Below are 17590 nucleotides of genomic sequence, written 5' to 3'. Positions count from 1 at the left end.
ATTAGCTAAACTGTTTTTGTTTGAAATTTAAAGTACAGAGTTAAATAATTATCTCCAATAATTAACACATTAAGATTTTAATCTATAAACTTTGAGATGTTTTTGTAAGCCATGAAACAGGTTTATAAACTGCAATTTTTTTTGTAATGTTTAGAACTGTTTTTACATAGGCTTGGCAAAGTTGTGGGCCTTGACATACCTGTTTGTTGGTTTTAAAGAGGCAGTAATGGCCTTAAAATCCTTAAAATGCTTATTTTTATATATATACAACATACATATAAAATACATTTAAAAGCACAGAGATAAATGATCTTTCCTAATCCTTGGACTAAAAAGTTTTGCCTCTAAGGAGAACAGTTGACTGTAGAAGAAATTGCACCCTGGAACAGGAGTAATCAATTCTTAAAATTAACTTATAGTCTTAGGCAATAGGGACCATATTGTAGAAACAGAATTGAGACATGGGTCAAGGAGATAACATCTTGACCAGAACAGTATAGTTAAGTATATTGTGTCTTTTAAAAAGAACAGAAGAATTAAAAAAAATAATTCATGTTAATTTTCCCAAAGAAAGATCTAGGACTGTTAGTGATTTCTACTTGTTTTAGCAGAGTGGCCATACGGGCTGAATATCCTCTTTGTCCTTTGCTATTCTTCTGCCCTTTAATTGGCATCCTGGACACGTGGCCAACCTAACTTAGTTTGTTGGGGTTGGGACCTTTTCCCTTAAAATTTTAGTTTTGCTATGAGCCAAAAGGAAGCTGGCCTAATTTACCAATTCCAGTTTACATGAGCCCTTACTTATAAGCCAGTTTGATACCAAGTAGGTTATTATTATGTTTTTAATAGAAGTACATATAAACTTAGACAGGGGGATGGCTGCAAGTTTGAGACTAACTTGTCCTCATTATTATTAGCCTAGACCACAGTTTAAGGCCCTGTGGTAAACAAACAAACAAACAAACAAACACTAGTTAAAAAGCTGCAACCCATTTCTTTAAATTAATTCTTATGAACAGCTGAGCTGTGCCCTACTTTAATGGTAGTAAATATAAGCCTCTTATTTTTTTCTTTTTTCTTTTTTTTTAGTATAAAACATTTCTGAGGTGTTTAACTGTATTTTTCCTTCATGTAGAGATTAGGTGGATGGGCCTGACTAAGAATAGATATTTAAGTTGGTTTTATAAAGCTATTTGTGTCTTAATCTACCTATACACATCTGTTTGGCAAAAAGATTGTCACATGCATATTCAATAATCCAGTAGTAAAATTAAAACCAAGAGAATTTGAGTAAGCCCTTATCCCAGGTCAAGGCCATCATTCATTTGTGACTTCGCCACCACCAGCTTATTCAAAATGTACCCAATATTGAGCTTTTCAGTGGGGGGCAGTGCCAAGCAAACTATGTACATATGAAGCATTAAAGCAACAGTATTGAACAATAACCTCATGGTAGGGGCCAAGAGTGTGTGCACTAGGAGGAAGATAGCGCCATCTGCATTGTACTGGCCAGAACCACATAAGCGGTGGAGAAAAGGGCCTCAGCTTGAAAAGTCTCTGCAGTAGAAATGGAACCCAGCCTGGATCTTGAAGTATATGTATGATTTGAAGGTAGACTGCAACACATTCTAGACAAGGAAAAGAAAAAGAATAAAGGTATGGAATTGTGGTGAAAGGTGGTGACCATCCCTTGGGTAAGACTCACAGATATCCATTGGGAAATAGGTAAGTCTGCAGGTGGGTGGGTTTCACGTTTTCTGAAAGCTATGGGGAGTTAATCCATGAAGTCACAGGTGTGAGAGAAGTGTTTTAAAGGAATATTATTTTGGTGAAAGATCAATTGAGGCAGGCAGAAACTAGAGTTGGGGAGAGTAGCCTAAAAAGGACAGGGGGAACTTACAACATGTGGCTGTGGTGGGTTGTAACTTAGAAAATAGTGATGAAAATGAAAGTTCAAAAGAATAAAAACTGTAAAAATTCACATAGTTTTGCCTTGTGGAAGTTTTGAAATTTATTCTCTTTAAATCAACAAGAAGGGTATACTGCAGATTTTATCTTGTTAATAAACATCAATATAATACAAATATTATATAAGATGAAGATTATGAAATAGGTACTAATAATATTCATATTTGCAGATGAAGCAAATGTGTCATAAAGAGCTTAATGTCTTGCCTTGGGCCACACAGTGGTAACAGAACTAATCTTTGCACACAATGGCCAGCTTCCAGTCATTGCTTCTAACCACTGTGCATTGCTGCCTTGAAAAGGAGAAATTCATGAAATATGCTCTATCACCAAAGGATGATTTAAAGTGACTGTGAGCTGATGGTTTTGTTTGACTTAAATAGGAAAGGCTGAAAGGTTTAGAAATTGGAGATAACTGCAATTTTAGGCTGCAAGGTTTTTAACATTCCCAGGGCACATTCAAGCTCGTCAAGATGTCTACATAAATGTAGGTCTTAATGCTGTAAAACAGATACTCTGAGCTATAGAACGCACATTGTCTTTAGTTGGTCTTATCTCCTATATTCCAGAGGTGATGGATCCCTACAGCACAGATTGGAAAAACAAGGTTTGGAAAGATTCAGTTACCCACCTTAAACATCCTAATAGAATGTCAGAAAAAAGATTTTAATCAGTCTCTGTGGCTCTAAAACCCAGATATTTAGACACCATGTTGTGTGGAATAAGTCAGAGTATTCGAACAGAATTAAAATATAGAGAAAAAAATTGAAATCAAGGAAAGAAAGGAGATTTTTCCTCAGGTTCAACAAGAACAGAGTCCCTGGAGAGCTATGAAACAGATGGTAGAAATTAGAAAAGTTTAAATGGTAGATGGGTAGAGGAAGAGGTGGAAGTGGCTCTCACACCACATCTGGGAGAAATCTGGCTGTGGTGGGGAAAGACGCAGCTGGAGGGCTAGAGGAGGAGCAACTTGGGTGGTTTAGATCTTAGAAGGCTTGGTGAGAGAAACTGGCCCCCATATCCATCACTTCAATATAGAAGCTCCATGAAAGAGTACTAGAAATTAGTAACTTTTCCTTTGGTCTAAAATTTTAAATATACAGTTTGATTTTTTTAATCTCTATAGATGACAACTCCCTAGTAGTATGCCAAATCTAATCACTCTGTATCTAGGGGAAAGTTAGAGCTCTAGTTTGATGGGGTTTTTTGTCCCTAGTTCTTGAATCCAAATTTCTATATTGTGATGGGTGTGGTGGCACATGCTTGTAATCTCATCACCTGGGAGCAGAGGCAGGAGGATCTCCAGTTGGAGGTCACCTGGGCTGCATAGTGAGACTGACTCAGAAAAACAAAAACAGGAACAAATTTTTATGATGCTCAATCATGTTTTGATATTATTATTGAATTTCACTTTAACATGCAGTAACTCACACATTTTAACTAGTAATTACTAAATACTTTCCTAACCCTTTTATAACCAAAATATTATTGTGTATTTTGGGAAATTATGTTGTCTTAGATTCAAAATGGCATCTACTTGATTATTGATCAAAGCCCTAATTTCAAGAAAGGAAAGGAATATATATATATACATATATATGTATATATATAGTAACACACACATATATGATATATTTTATCTATGTTGATCTTGAGTATACATTCTTTTTATATCGAATTGTCTTTTTCAAAATATTTTAATAAAAAATGCAGCTCCCTTTTCACAGCAAGCTCTGAAAATTCAACTCAAATGGACTGTTCTTAGTAAATTGAAAACAAGTGACACAGAAGATATAAAAATAGTACCATGGTTGCACTACTGGGAAATTCAAACTTTCCCAAGTGCTGAGGTAGCAAAACAACAGAAGGAGTGAGTAATACTCCGAATGAGGCTGCAGTGACATTATCATGTTTGCAACATGGCTTTTGTTACTAGGAAAAATTGTAAGACAAATCCAGACTTTACCAGAAAATACCAGTTTGGAATCTTCTATTACAACCTCAGAAACATAAACTATCCTTGACTTTTAAAAGACATCTTTTGATGTCTGTAACAACGGAAAATCAGCGAATGAGAAAAAAAAAAAGTTTTGTGAGCTTTTAATGATAGTTTTGAAGAACTTTAAATAACAAATATGGAAGAGTCTGTTTTAGAATTAGAAGTACAAATGGGCAACGTCCCTGAACTATGTTGAAAAACAATCACTGGCAAAATAATAAGAAAGCCTGCCTTACAGAGGTTTAGGCAGATAGTGAGTCATGTTCAGCAGCCATGAAGTGAGGCCACGGGAAGGATGACCCGCAGGAGGAGGGCAAGGGTGTTTGCTGTGCCATGTTGCCTTCAGGGGCCTTCACGGTTCCCTTGCACCCTGAGCAGGACACACTGGGTGTCCTCTGGAAAGCTGGTGCCAACTTCTCTACAGTTGAAGTTTTCTTGAACCAGTTGCAAGAATGTCAACAACTTGCCCGCTTTCCTCTTTTATTTTCTTAACAGTTGATTCTATCAAGCCTGCTCCCACAAGGCTTTCCTGTTGTTCCACTGTCTATAGTTAGACATTACCAGTTATTGTTTCCATTTTCTTTCTCAAATAAGATATTTTCCCTTAGAGGACTTTTTATGTGTTGGTGTCCTCATTGCTTATGCTGGATTTTTAGAACCATAACAATCAGATATCTATCTATATAGATATATATCATACCCATTAAATATATGCATATATATGTACTGATAGGTGGGGGTGGCTTTGCATATGTATATATACATTTAAAATTTGAAATTGGTATATGTTTTTAAATACAGAGACATGTATTTAATGAATGACTCAGTATTGATAAAGACTATATACAATATGCATAATTCCATCTAATCTTTACAGCACTCTGCGAGTCAATCGCTCTTGTCATTGCCATGAATCACAGGTGAGACGCATGAGGCATCTCAGGATTTCTTGTTTGTCCCAGTTTCCACATGCAGAAAGTCTGTTGACTCCAAATCCCAGGCCTACACTTCCTGCTGCCCCTCTGTGGAGACTGCAAAGTCCCAGGTGGTGTTTTCTCCCTCATTTCCTTGGAGCATAATAGTAGGTTCTTACAAACAGCCTTATCACTGTACTGCTATATGAAGCCTGCTATCTAAGTAGTACACTTGTTCCCTTTTGGGCTTTTCAGGGATTAGCCCTTATACCACTGGACTTGAGAACTACCATTATATAAGCCCCAAGAAGCAGAACTATATGAGCTACAACTGCTTGCTCTACCAAAGGAGGCTCCTATATTCAGTTGCCTGTCTGCCTGGCTGGGCTTTAAGTTCTTGAGGGAAGCGACTATCCCTTTGTATATTGTATACTATGACTAAAGGTAGAAGACCAAAATAACAAGTCATAAAAATGAAACAGCCTTTCCTATAGGCCTGCAGCTCTGGCTGAGCCCCAGCATATCTCTCCCAGGAACATATACTATGTGTTCTGCCAAGAGAAGGGAGGAACTTGGTTCCAGGCACCATGTTTTGGTTCTGTGGGCGAATGTGGTTGCCAGACTGAAGCATTTGTAGGTCACATATCAACAACCCAGAGGGTTTGGAGGCTGAATTTCATCTGCAAATGAGGTCATGTGCAAATTATCACAGGGAATTTAGTATAGAGTGAGAAATTCCATAGCTACCCCAGGTCCCTCCAATTGTTCACTCGACTCTAGAATATAGAAGTCAAGACTGAATGAAAGTCAGCATCTGAGTATGAATATCTCAATTTTTGCACCACTTAAGCTGTTTTTGGTATGCATTTTCTTTAAAAGCATTTAGTTAGAGAGTTTAACCATACTTGAGAATTCAACGAACTTTTTTTTCCTTCTATCCTTACAAAGTGTATCCAAATCATGTGTCTTTCCCCTCAGTTGCTGCTGTTCCATGTTCATCTAAGCCTTCTCAAATAGCCTCCAAACTGTTCCCTGCCAGTTTATTCCTCTTTCCCTCTCCATCCCTCTTCTTTATATCTCCTTCCCTCCTTCCCTCCTTCCCTTCCTGCCCCTTTTCCTTTCCTCCCCACTTTCCTTTTCTCTTCCTTCCCTTCTCTACCCTTCGTGTGTGTGTGTGTGTGTGTGTGTGTGTGTGTGTATTATATGCATGTGTATGTGCATGTTGTATGGTTGTACTTGCCTGTGGAGGCTGCTGTCATTCTCCATGTTTGACTTTTGAGACATGATCTGTCACTGAACTTGGAGTTCACTGATTTAGTAAGGGCAGCATCCCAGGGAGCCCTAAGAATTGCCGGTTTCTGCTTCCCCAGCACTGGAATTACAGTCAGGCAATACGATGCCCAGCTTTTTATGTGGGTGCTGGGGATCCACACACAGGTCTTCATGCTTATACACAAGCACTTCACTGACTGAGTCATCTCCCCAGCCCCTCTGGGACCTATAGACCTTTCCCTTCTCAGGAGCCGTAGTGACCCCTTTAGACAAAATCTATTGGAACATTCTCCCACCAGAAGCCTCCAGGGACTTCCTGCTGCACCTAGCAGAGGAACCTCTGACTTCTCTCTCCCTTGGGGTCAGTTGGTGCCTTTTCTTGGCTCTCATTTTCACCCAGCTCTATCTTGCCCCAGGTCCTGGAAGTACTGGTCAGTGCTGTGCTCCCTCTTTCATTCAGACATCCTTCATTTACTTCATTCAAACTCACGTTACCACTTCTGAGCAGCCTCCCTGAGTAGCTCCAACCCCCACCTCACATCGCTGTTGTATTTAGTCGTATATAAACAACCAATTTTTCCTGTTCATGTATTGTATTTTGCATCCCTTCTCCCCCCTTAACTTTTGATCTTCTTAACTCCATTAGGTTGAGTTACCTGATTATTTTTGGGGGACTCATGAAAAACTTTTTGATGCATAGTAAGTTTTCACAATGACTGGTGAAAGAAATTAGTAAAACAGTGAGGACAAAGCAAATTAAAGGCTTGTCTCTACAGAACCTTCTGCAATCAGAAACTAACCTATCACCATTATCTCAAGAAAGTCTACACTTCCCCATTCTCTGTTCCTTTCAAAAGTGAATCAAAACAAGAACTTTAAAAGAGAAATTATCATTAAATGCAATGCTGTGATCTATATCTAAAGAACAAGTTGTATCATACATCTTTTATTTAAATATGTTTAATCCAAAATTCATTTTGCCAGGAAGAAAGTTTAAAAAGATGTTAGTAGGCCAAGCCAGTGCCCATTTCTTAATCTGTCTGACTGTTGTGGATCCTAATTGTACTTTGTGATTTATTTTCACGTTAAGACACTCTAAAGTCCCACAACACCCTTGCTTTTCCCGCCTGTTGTAGAACTCTGCCTCCTTCAGAAGCCCATAGAAGAAGGCAGCAAAGGCTCCAGGCTGTGGGAGGGGAGGGAAAGGTGAGCTGGGGGACACTGGCCGGCTTCTGGAATGAGCTGCCTGGGTTCAGATGCTTCTGCAGGTGAATAGGATAGTCATTGTTAAGGCGTCTGAAGCAGATATGGACTCTGCAGAGATTTGGCTCTGAAAGCAGCATCATCAACTGCTTATTGAAGGGCAAGGTTTAAGGTGAGAGAACAGTCATTGCAGTATAAGAAGATTTCTGTACCCCATAGAAATAAAATTTGGTGTTAAGTGTAGACATCTGTGGTGTATATTAACTATGTGTAATAGGCAATTCTAATAAATAGTTAAGTAATGAATGTATCTCATGCCAGAGTAATTAATTTAGGCCATTAAAGTAAGGGAGTAAGGAATAAGGTTGTTTTATTGGTAACATGTTGGAATTGGGGCTGAGATTAAATACCCCAACATACTGTAGTATGTCTAGACAGCATGAGCAGTCCTGTTATGTTACATCATATTTATAATTGTGAGTTTCTCAGTTTATTGTGTCAAATACCATGTTCCAAGAGCCATTGAACCTGTGCATAGCTGAAAGCATTCTTTATGATGCCTGGGCTAATATTAACAATCCCAAGTCTCCACTGCCTTCCTGAAAATATTTAAAATTATAAATCTTTGCATTTAAGGAGGACAATTTTATACCTTGGAAATACATTAGAACTGGAAGTGTTGGTTTTCCTTGCTACTTTGAATCTGCCTGGGGACATATTCAATAAATATTTAATTTAGAAGGGTCACAAAAGCATTAGCTGCTACAAATCTAGGTGCAGGCACTGCTAGCGCAGTCTTGACTCCATCGACATGCAAGGACTTCAAGGTTCTGAGCGATTAACTCCAAGAACTCAAGACTAGCTGAACTGCAAGTGTTTTAACTCAGGCTGCTGCTGTCATCACTGTTAGCCCACTAGTACTCATGCCCTTTTGCTGTGGAGGTGATCCACACTTGAGCAATCTTCCACTCAAAGGATTAGGAATTGCTCTTCTGAAAACTTCTGTGAGAGTTAATGATTGAAGACTCTTGGGAGAATATAGAAAAGTCAGATGTGGGCAAAGAATGCCATCTCCTGTAGGCATTTTAATTTGAGAGAATGCCCCATTTATTCTCTAGGCAACAAAAAGATAGATCTTTTGTAGTATATCTGTGGAAGAACAATTTAAATTTCTTTCATGTATACAACCATAATTTATTATTTCCATTCTTCACTTATTCAGCTTGTTATTTAATGTATCAGGGTTTATGCTAGGAACGGCAAAGAGAAATATATAAGACATAATTGAGACCCTCCAGCAATTTCTGGTCGATAAGGAAGGAGATAACAGCTGAATACACGAGCACAATAGAGTGTAAGCATGTGAGAGTCTTCAGAGCAGACTGGGAATAATAAAAATGGAGTTATTAATTCTACCCAGGAGGAGGGGTGGGGTCAGGAGAATGCAAAGATGAGAATGCTTAAGCTGTATTGAAAGATGAGAGGTCTTCATCACACATTAAAATACAGACATTAGTAAAGGCAGAGGTATGGGCTGTGTCTGGCAGGATTAGTAATGCAAAAGAATTGTTCTAACCTGGATTATGTTCTATTTAGTTTGCAAGGATCCATGGATGGTTCAGCTGGTTATGTGTTGACGATGAGGAGGGGTGGGGAGAACTGCTTTCAGAGCAGACCTGGGAGAATTGGAGAATAGTCTCCAAACCTGAGCAGAATTGATTTAGGGGAAAGTAATAGAAAATAAGTTCTTACAGGGACTTCTGGATGAAAACATGGGCCCCACAGATACAGATTTGCATCTTACAGGCATTTCTCTTAGAAACATGTTAACTGGTCTAATTTGAAAAGGCCACTATGGCTCATGGAAGCATTAGAAGTTTCTATTCTGTAAGGCGTCAGTAGGATTACGGACACTGTTTTATTTTTGATCCTTTATTGTTGTACCGAGTTAATATCTCTTAGAAATGAAACCGCTTACTATGCATTGAAGTATAAAGATACTTTTCCTTTAAATAATAACGTCTTGTAATAATCCCAGTAAACTTTGTTACTTGTTCCAGTGAAGTAATAGAAAAAAAAGTAGTCAGGTGAACAATAAACATTGTTCAATGCCACTTCAAATTCGTTCTACTGAAATCATAAAGACCCACAAATGCTTATATGAGTATAACTTTTACCTCTTGCAATATTTAAATTTTCATAAAATACCAATTCAAATTACTTTTTATATGTCCTTTATTATGTAAACCATAGTGATGAAATCCAGGAAAAAATACAATGAAATTGTAAAAGCACCAACTGCGTAACTATAGAAAACATACTCTGTGTACATTTTAATGGGTCTACTCTTTGTGAATTAATTCACTATTGAATTTTTATTCTTGAAGTAAAGGCAGACACTACATCACAGAAATGTATGGAAAAATAGCACAGGAAAACATTGGTTTTGCTGATTAAAATTCATCACATGTACCTCTTTTTTTCTAAGTTATTCATAGACTTGAGAAAAATAATATAAGCAATTGCTCCTAAATAGAAGCAAGTTTGAAAGAATAGACTTCCGTCAGAATTGACTGCTGCTTGGGAGAGGGGAAGTTGGATTCAAACCATTTGGTGAGAAACTGGGAAAGAGGAAGCAATTCAGCTTCACAATCGGTCACTGATATTTGATTTACTCTCTTTGGAGTTTACAAGTGGCTGCCAAGTTGCGTAGAACGCATGCTGCGTAATCCTTGGAGGCCTCTCTTCTAGCTGATGTCTGCGTCAGTGGTGACCATGAGAGAGGAAGCAACTTGAAGAAAAAGATTGTTTACTGCTTAGTTTAACTTCGGATTAGAAAGCTAAAATAAGCAGTTCAGGCACCACTGAAAAACCACTTTTTAAGGAAAATTACATGACTCCCCCAAAGAATTACCAAATAATCATAAGTATTAATTAAATGGACCTCATTCTGAACAGCATTGCTTTTTTTTTATCACTTCTTTGAAGGTTATTATGAAAAATCAAAGAGAATTAAAATTAAAGTACTTTTAAAAATTACTTCCATATTCATTATCATTTAAAAGTCCCATGTGATCTTAAACAGTCTAACCAGAGAGAGAGAGACCGAGAGAGAGAGCGCTCTAAGTTCACTGTTGTTTACCAATTCCATGTGAGACTGAAGAAACAAACCGACTAACCCCAACATAGTCATGATGGTACCCCAAGAAGGAGGTGATCTAACAGAGTCCCAGGAAGATTAAAATGGAAATGAAGCAGGGGAAATAGAGGGAGTGTGAAACTGACCATAGAACAGGGTGTGGTTGTCACGCATTCTGTATTGTTGCATGTTTACACATTTTCCCACTTAGTGCATTATAGTTTCCGTGAGGGTAAAGACTAACCATGTTTGTTTGTTAAATCTCTTCCTGGGGATAAACTGGAACAAACGAGGGGAGAAACCATTGACCAGCTACCTGTGAGTAATTCCTTCCCTAGGATAAGCCTCCTTAAGCTGTGAAGTGGCTTGGGAAAGGTGTTGAGGAAATAAGGTCCTAGACTGAGCAGTGTATGAAGTGGGGCTTTTGTTTGCTTCTCCTCTGCATGCAGAAGGAAGTAAGGGGAGCTTCAAAGCTGCTGGAGACTCAGGCCTCCACGGCTCTTTATACAGCAGTGGATTCCCAGATGCCCACTCAACTCCATCTTTCCAGAAATAGTTCAGAGATGCACAGAGAGAAAGGGCCCTATTCTCACAAATAAATCCACTTGTCATCTAGATTTGAGAAACCATCCATGTGCACATTTTGGAAACAGAAAAGCAGCAGTAAATAAGGTGCAATATGGGCTTTAAAGACTGAACGGAAAAGAGCAAGCAAGAGGCATTCATTATGGGAGTAAAACACAAGTTATTTTACTAGTTTAGGTTTAATTGCTTTTGGCATTTAAAATGTATAACTTAAAGCTATTCTTATTATGAGAATGAATTCTTCTCTTCAAAGGAAGAACAGCTTTTTCCCATTTCCTTCTGAGTTTTTAGATTTTTAAATTTTCTTCATTGTGCTGCTCTTTATTGGTTTTATTTTTATCTTTCAGTTTCCCAAAGGGTCAATAGCAGCTTTTCTTTTTTTTTTATTTTAAGAAAATTAGTTTGATTTATTTTTTCTGTATGTTAGAAATCCTTCTCTCAGTTGTCAATGGTTTATTAACTGCAATTCTTATTGAGGGACATACAATAGGTTGTATTATGTTTTTTTAAATTTTTTTAATTTTAAAAATTATTTATTTAATAACCACATGATTAGAAGAAGCGTTTCATTACAACAGCACTGACATATTCAATAACAATTTGCAGAGCCAAGATGCATCTCTTTCAAAATAGGCTGTAAATTTTTAGGTTTACAGTTGAATGAATACAGTTATACAATATTGAACTCAGTATAAGCCCTGTAAGACATAAAATTGAATGAGGTTTTAACCTTTAAAAAAAATCTTCATTTCATTTTAAAATATAGTTTCATACAGAAAAACTCATGTTTAATGCAAATAACAGATTTTGCACATGTGTCTCTAATCTATATATCTGATTATTACTAGACATAGTTGGTTACTTTCTGAAATCCTTGGCACCTGATATAAAGTCATCAGGTAGATTTCAGTGGTAACGTTTTTTCACATCTACTAATTAACGTGAAGCAACCCTAACCCTAACCTCAAATATAACTCATTTTTTATTTGTTGAGTTTTTGTGTGTATTTCATACAGAACATCCCAAACAATCCTATTCATCTATATACCCATATCCCAAGTAACACCCTCCCATGCCCCCCACCCCCGCTGGAGCCCATATACTCTGTCATCCCTGTTACTGTTCACTATGTTGTCAGTACCCCCAGCCATTCCACAATGCTTATCTATCCGCTGAGTCTAGTCAGCCTATCTAGAGATTCTTGTTTTAGGAAGATCAGCTCTTCCTCATCTAGCAGCAAGTTGTTGCTAATATTCTTTTAGATAGTATTGAGGTCTGTTGTTCATTTTCCCAGTTCTATGCTAGTTTACTGTCTGGGATTCTCTTGGGCCACTCTGGCCAACAACTCAAAGGAAAGTGCCTCCTGTCTGTCATTGTTCCTTGTTATGTAGCCTTTAGCTATACACATGGACTCTTAAAGAATTACATTGATCTCTTTAATCTTTGGTTATACTTTCCTTTTGGGTGTTTAAGACTATGCAGTTGGCCCAGATAAACCAGTTTATTATTACTCTTAAGGTTGTTTGAGAATCTGTTCCTCAGGGGTCACATGAGCTTAGGAGCAGCCCTTGTCTCCTTTTCTCTACCAGTTCCATCTATGTGAAGATAAGTCAAAGGTCCTGCTCGATCATGGATGGCTTCATGTGGAAGCATGGAGGAAATGTTTCCTCTGTGTTGACCCCTCCTCTTTGTAGACTGGACACTGGTTCAAGTCCATCTGATGTGGTCTCTGTGGCCTCCTTGATCAAGAGGACAGGTGACTCACCACAGTTATAGGACATTTTGAGAGATGCTCCATAGTAATTTAAAATTTTAATTCAATTAAAGTAAAATTATTATTATTATTATTATTATTATTATTATAGTTTGGTCTTTTTGAGACAGGGTCTCCTTGTAGCCCCAGCTGTCCTGGAAATCACTATGTAGACCAGACTGGCCTTGAACTCACAGAGATCCGCCTGCCTCTGTCTCCTGAGTGCTGGGATTAAAGGTGTGTGCCACCACGCCTGGCATAAAGTAAAATATTTTAAGAAGACATTTAAGTCGGTCCCTGGAGCTCCCGAAACACCCATCAGTGACATATTTGGGGTTTATAAAGTTCAGTGATGACATGCATTATCTTTAATGAGATTATTGGGAGAAAACTTAGAGGGGCAGATTGAGATCAGCGCATGAGAGGCTGTGAAAACTTGACTTAGAAGTTGGAGCTTTACTTTGTAGGCTTCAGAGGTTTGATCAAAGAGATGACATCACCAGAAAGTTCACCCTGGAATCGCCCCTCAGCTCAGCTTCTCTGAGCATTATATACAACCATTGACTTGAACAGTTTGCTAATGACAGTAATCATCTCCTTATGTCACCTTCCTTTTTCTGAGACTATCTTGGGTCATCTCAAGTTTCTCTTATCCTTATAAGTAAGCTAACTGTGGAAGACAGGCAGATCTTAGTGAAAACCTTTCTTATTCAGTCCATCTTGGACTGCCTTGTGTGTTCAGTGGTTCTGATACTCTTTTTCATTAAGCTTAAGCTCTCTTCTCTCAGCCATACCTTCAGAGCCATATAACATTTTTGACTCCAATACAGCAAAATCTGACCCTGGTGGTATAAAGCATTATTATGCATGACATCTTTAGTTGATAATTGATGGAATATTTTGTATTTCTTGGACCCTACTTTAGTATGCTGCCAGAAACTGCTGGATTCTACCTGTGCAATTTTTGAAAAGAAATTAAACCAAGGGTTCCAGGAAGGGTTTGCACTTGTTATTTCTGGTTTAATCAAATTAAAAGGGAAGAATAAAAAATAGCTAAATTCACCGCACCTGTATCCAGTGTTGCTGGAAATTATGACCTTGCTAATTTGACTTTTTTTTTTATTAAAGGGTCTAATTATTAAGCTGTTAATAATCTTAGTTAAGTACTCATTAAATGTGCTATCATTTAATAGGCTTGCCTGATGACAAACTTTCATTAATAGTCTTAGGAAATTTTTTTTTTAAAAAAAAACCTTGTGTTTTTCCATTGACTACTTCAGGAGAGGTGGACTTCAGCCAGGCGATCCCAGTGAAGGAGAGACAGTAGGTGCTATGGGTAAGGGATTTATGCTATTCACAATTTATAACAGTCCCCAGTTTTTCCCAAGGCACTGATTTAAATGTTGAAAAATAAATCTGGAGAAATGATTAGCGATTTGAAAGAAGAGGCTTCAAGCAAAAATGGGGGACATTTTTTAACATTTGAAAGTAAACCAACTCTTGCATTAAGGACTAAGCCAATGAAAAACATAAGCTTCATGTATTCAGGAGAACTCACAGTTGTAAAGAGGATTCCTTTTACATTAATATATTCTCCATTCATCAGAAAGCAATTTGTAGATCTTAAGGTCAGATTTGATATTTTGCCTTAGAATTCTTAAGGATTTTTTTTCTCCTTTCTGAAAGTTGTTCCCACCAAATTTTTTTCTTAGATAGCCCCAGCTGGTTTGGAACTTGCCTAGTAGACAAGACTGGCCTCAAACTCAGAGATCTGCCTACCTCTGCCTCCTGAGTGCTGGGATTGCTGGAAATGAAGGTGTGTATCTTTTTGTATCTTTTCATTCACTTTGAATGAGAGAGAAAATAAATGTTATTGAATATCCTGTTGATAGCCAGAGATTTTAATTTTAAAACCCCACTCTACAGAGATAGAGACAAACAACTTGCCTAAAGTTTCTTGCTGTAAATATAAGCTACATTCGATCATTTCAAAGTTGTTTTTTCTACTGTGTATATGCCTTTCCATTTTTCATGGTGGACTCTGTGGTGTTTTCCACCTAGAAATTTCAAGAAAGCTGTTGTTCTGGATGCTGAAGCTTCACCTGCGCTAGATGGATGATAAAACGGTCCTGTGTTGCTGGGCATGGTGGCACACACCTTTAATCCCAGCACTTGGGAGGCAGAAACAGGTGGATCTTTGTGAGTTCAAGGCCAGCCTGGTCTACATAGTGAGTTCCAGGACAGCTGGGGCTACAGGGAGACCCTGTCTCAAAAAGACCAAAACAAAACAAAAACAAAAACAAAACAAAAAAACCCAAAAACTTCTGTGTTGTCATACGACCTCTAGAAATCAAATGCCTTTTACTTTTGTAAAGGAGCCTTGGTGTATGGATTAAGGTTTTAGAAGGTGAGAAACACAATAATAGTAACTGATCAATCATTTTAACATGAATATCCTCTTATTTTAGGATGTTACTTTCTGTACAATTGGGTCATTAAACTCTCTTGGTTCACATCCTCCAAGAGCTGCTAATACATATTCACAGTGTTATTTGTATGAGCTCTTGAAAAGATACACTATCTGTATCTGCCTTGTGCCTGTGATAATTGAAAGCGTCATTACTCTGCTGCTGTTTGGATGTGGTTTGATGATGACTTCCTTTGTCTTTATATGTTGCCTGACGTTTGTTCCAAGCTAAACAGCAACTTCAACTTTTTGTTAAAACTGAACCCCATGTAGTCATTATGTTTTGTTTCCCTAGCTCAAAGCCCAAGGCAAGTTATTATCTTATTTAAGGTGACCAGTTTTTCCTATCTGCCTAGATCAGAATGTCTAAATCCTGCTTGATTCTTTTCTCTTTAGAAATTCAGGAAAGTTGAAAACTGTAATGAATATTTCTTTTCTATTTCCTTGGCAATCAGAGTAACTTGGCCCCCTATGATAATTTCTGTTCCACAGAGTTTTGAGCAACTTTTTCCAGTCTTGTGTGTTTTGGTCTGTATCATCTCACAGTATTTCTACCCCCAAATGAGGCTGAATGCTTGCTACAGACTTCTGGGTCCAGTGTTGTTTCATGTCTGGCTCCTACACACATTTGTGTTAATTACTTTATATGTATTTGCCTTTGATTTGTAACCCCTCATACAAGGACTGCTTCTAGCTCTCCTTGATGAAGAAAATATTTGACTCTGTACAAATTTTTCTCAAGGCAGACTTATGAATGTATTTGCTCAAGATTTCATTCAGCTATAAACATGAAATCAGCTTTCTGAGGCAGTTTACAATCTCTTGGCTGTCTTCTTTTTAAATTTGCCTGTTCTGATGTGGTTAACTCAAAAACTTCCACTGTCTGTTGGGACTTCACAGGTGAAATAGATAGCAATCTGTAGAGTGTTGATTCAGGATTATTAAAATTATCTTCCCCATCCTTAGTATATCTTCTCCTTGATGTTATCGGAATAGTCCAACATTAGCCTAATTCCTTCAAATCAGTTTGTCTCTGCTGAAGTTTTTGTTAAAATGCAGATCTCTGGGAGATGATAAACCATCAGCCTATAATGATTTTATGGATCACACGGATATTACACAAGCTTAGGTGAAGTGTGGCAACTTTCAGAGGAGACAGAAGCTTGATTTCTCTGATACAAGAAAACACTGAATGGTGACACTTTTAAGCAATTACAGTCCTGAAAGATGGAAGACTTTGGGAGAAATAGGTTTCAAGGAGATACTAAGCATGTTGTTGGGAAATGTTGAGTTTGGGACACCTGTGACACATACAGGAGGAAATATCCAGGGCCACAAGTATACAGGACCAGAGTTTCAAAGAGTGACTTTCCATGAGGCTATAACTGTTTATTCTATTTTATTTTTTAGAAGAAGCATTTCATTACAGCTTTAAATACTCAATAACAATTTCCAGAGCAAAGATACATCTCTTTCAAAAGTGGCTATAAAATTTTTAGGTTCACAGTTGAATTAATACAGTTTTACAATATTGAACTCAGTATAAACCCTGTAACTTTTTACAAGTTATTTGCAACTCATTTGGAGATGTTTGGGAAGAAGCTGGTAATAGAATATAAGGCTCAAAAAAGACAAATGAATGTGCTTCAGGCTGAAGAGATGGCTCAGCAGTTAAGAGCACCGGCTGCTCTTGCAGAGGACCAGGGTTTGAATCTCAGCACTCCACATGGCAGCTAACAACGTCCTTAACTCTGGCTCCAGGGGATCCAACGCCTGCCCTCTTCTGTCCTCTGTGGGCATTGCACAACACGGGTGCACTTACACACATTCAGGCAATACACTTAGACACATAAAAAAATAAATAAAATTTAAAAACCAAATGAATCTGCTTCCTGATTTATCTGTCCTTCTTGTCTTAGTCTCATGCTAAGAGGCTAGTGAGTGCTGGGCTCCTGAAGCTAGCTGCATATAACATGAAGGACAAAGGAGGGCAAGGTTCCTCTTTCCAGCCCCCTGTAACCTTGAAGTGATGAGACTCCAGACTCATCTGGAGGGTTTAATAACAAAGCATCTTCAAAGAGTCTCCACCTGAATCCTACTGAATCAGAATCTCCTTAGGAAATGTTTCTACATACAAAAATTATAGAGACATTACACCATAGTCTCTCATAAATGATCTCATCATTAGCCATAGCTTTAAGCTTTGACTAGTTTTGTATGCTTCATGACTTGCAAAATGTTATAGCTTCATGGCAAACTACTCTTTGAAACTCTGGTTTTGTATATACTT

At 37.9% G+C, this 17590-nt stretch overlaps 1 protein-coding gene across 1 annotated transcript in view; it reads left to right on the top strand.

The window, feature by feature from the left end:
• The window catches only part of Adgrv1 (adhesion G protein-coupled receptor V1), a 595268-nt gene that overhangs the window by 260479 nt on the left and 317199 nt on the right, over nucleotides 1-17590 (top strand). The window lies entirely within an intron of this gene.

This window comes from Nannospalax galili, unplaced genomic scaffold (assembly GCF_000622305.1).
Source record: "Nannospalax galili isolate Female #2095 unplaced genomic scaffold, S.galili_v1.0 scaffold173, whole genome shotgun sequence".
NCBI lineage: Eukaryota > Metazoa > Chordata > Mammalia > Rodentia > Spalacidae > Nannospalax > Nannospalax galili.
Note: the sequence above shows the minus strand (reverse complement) of the source record. Positions and strands in the feature narration are given on the sequence as shown.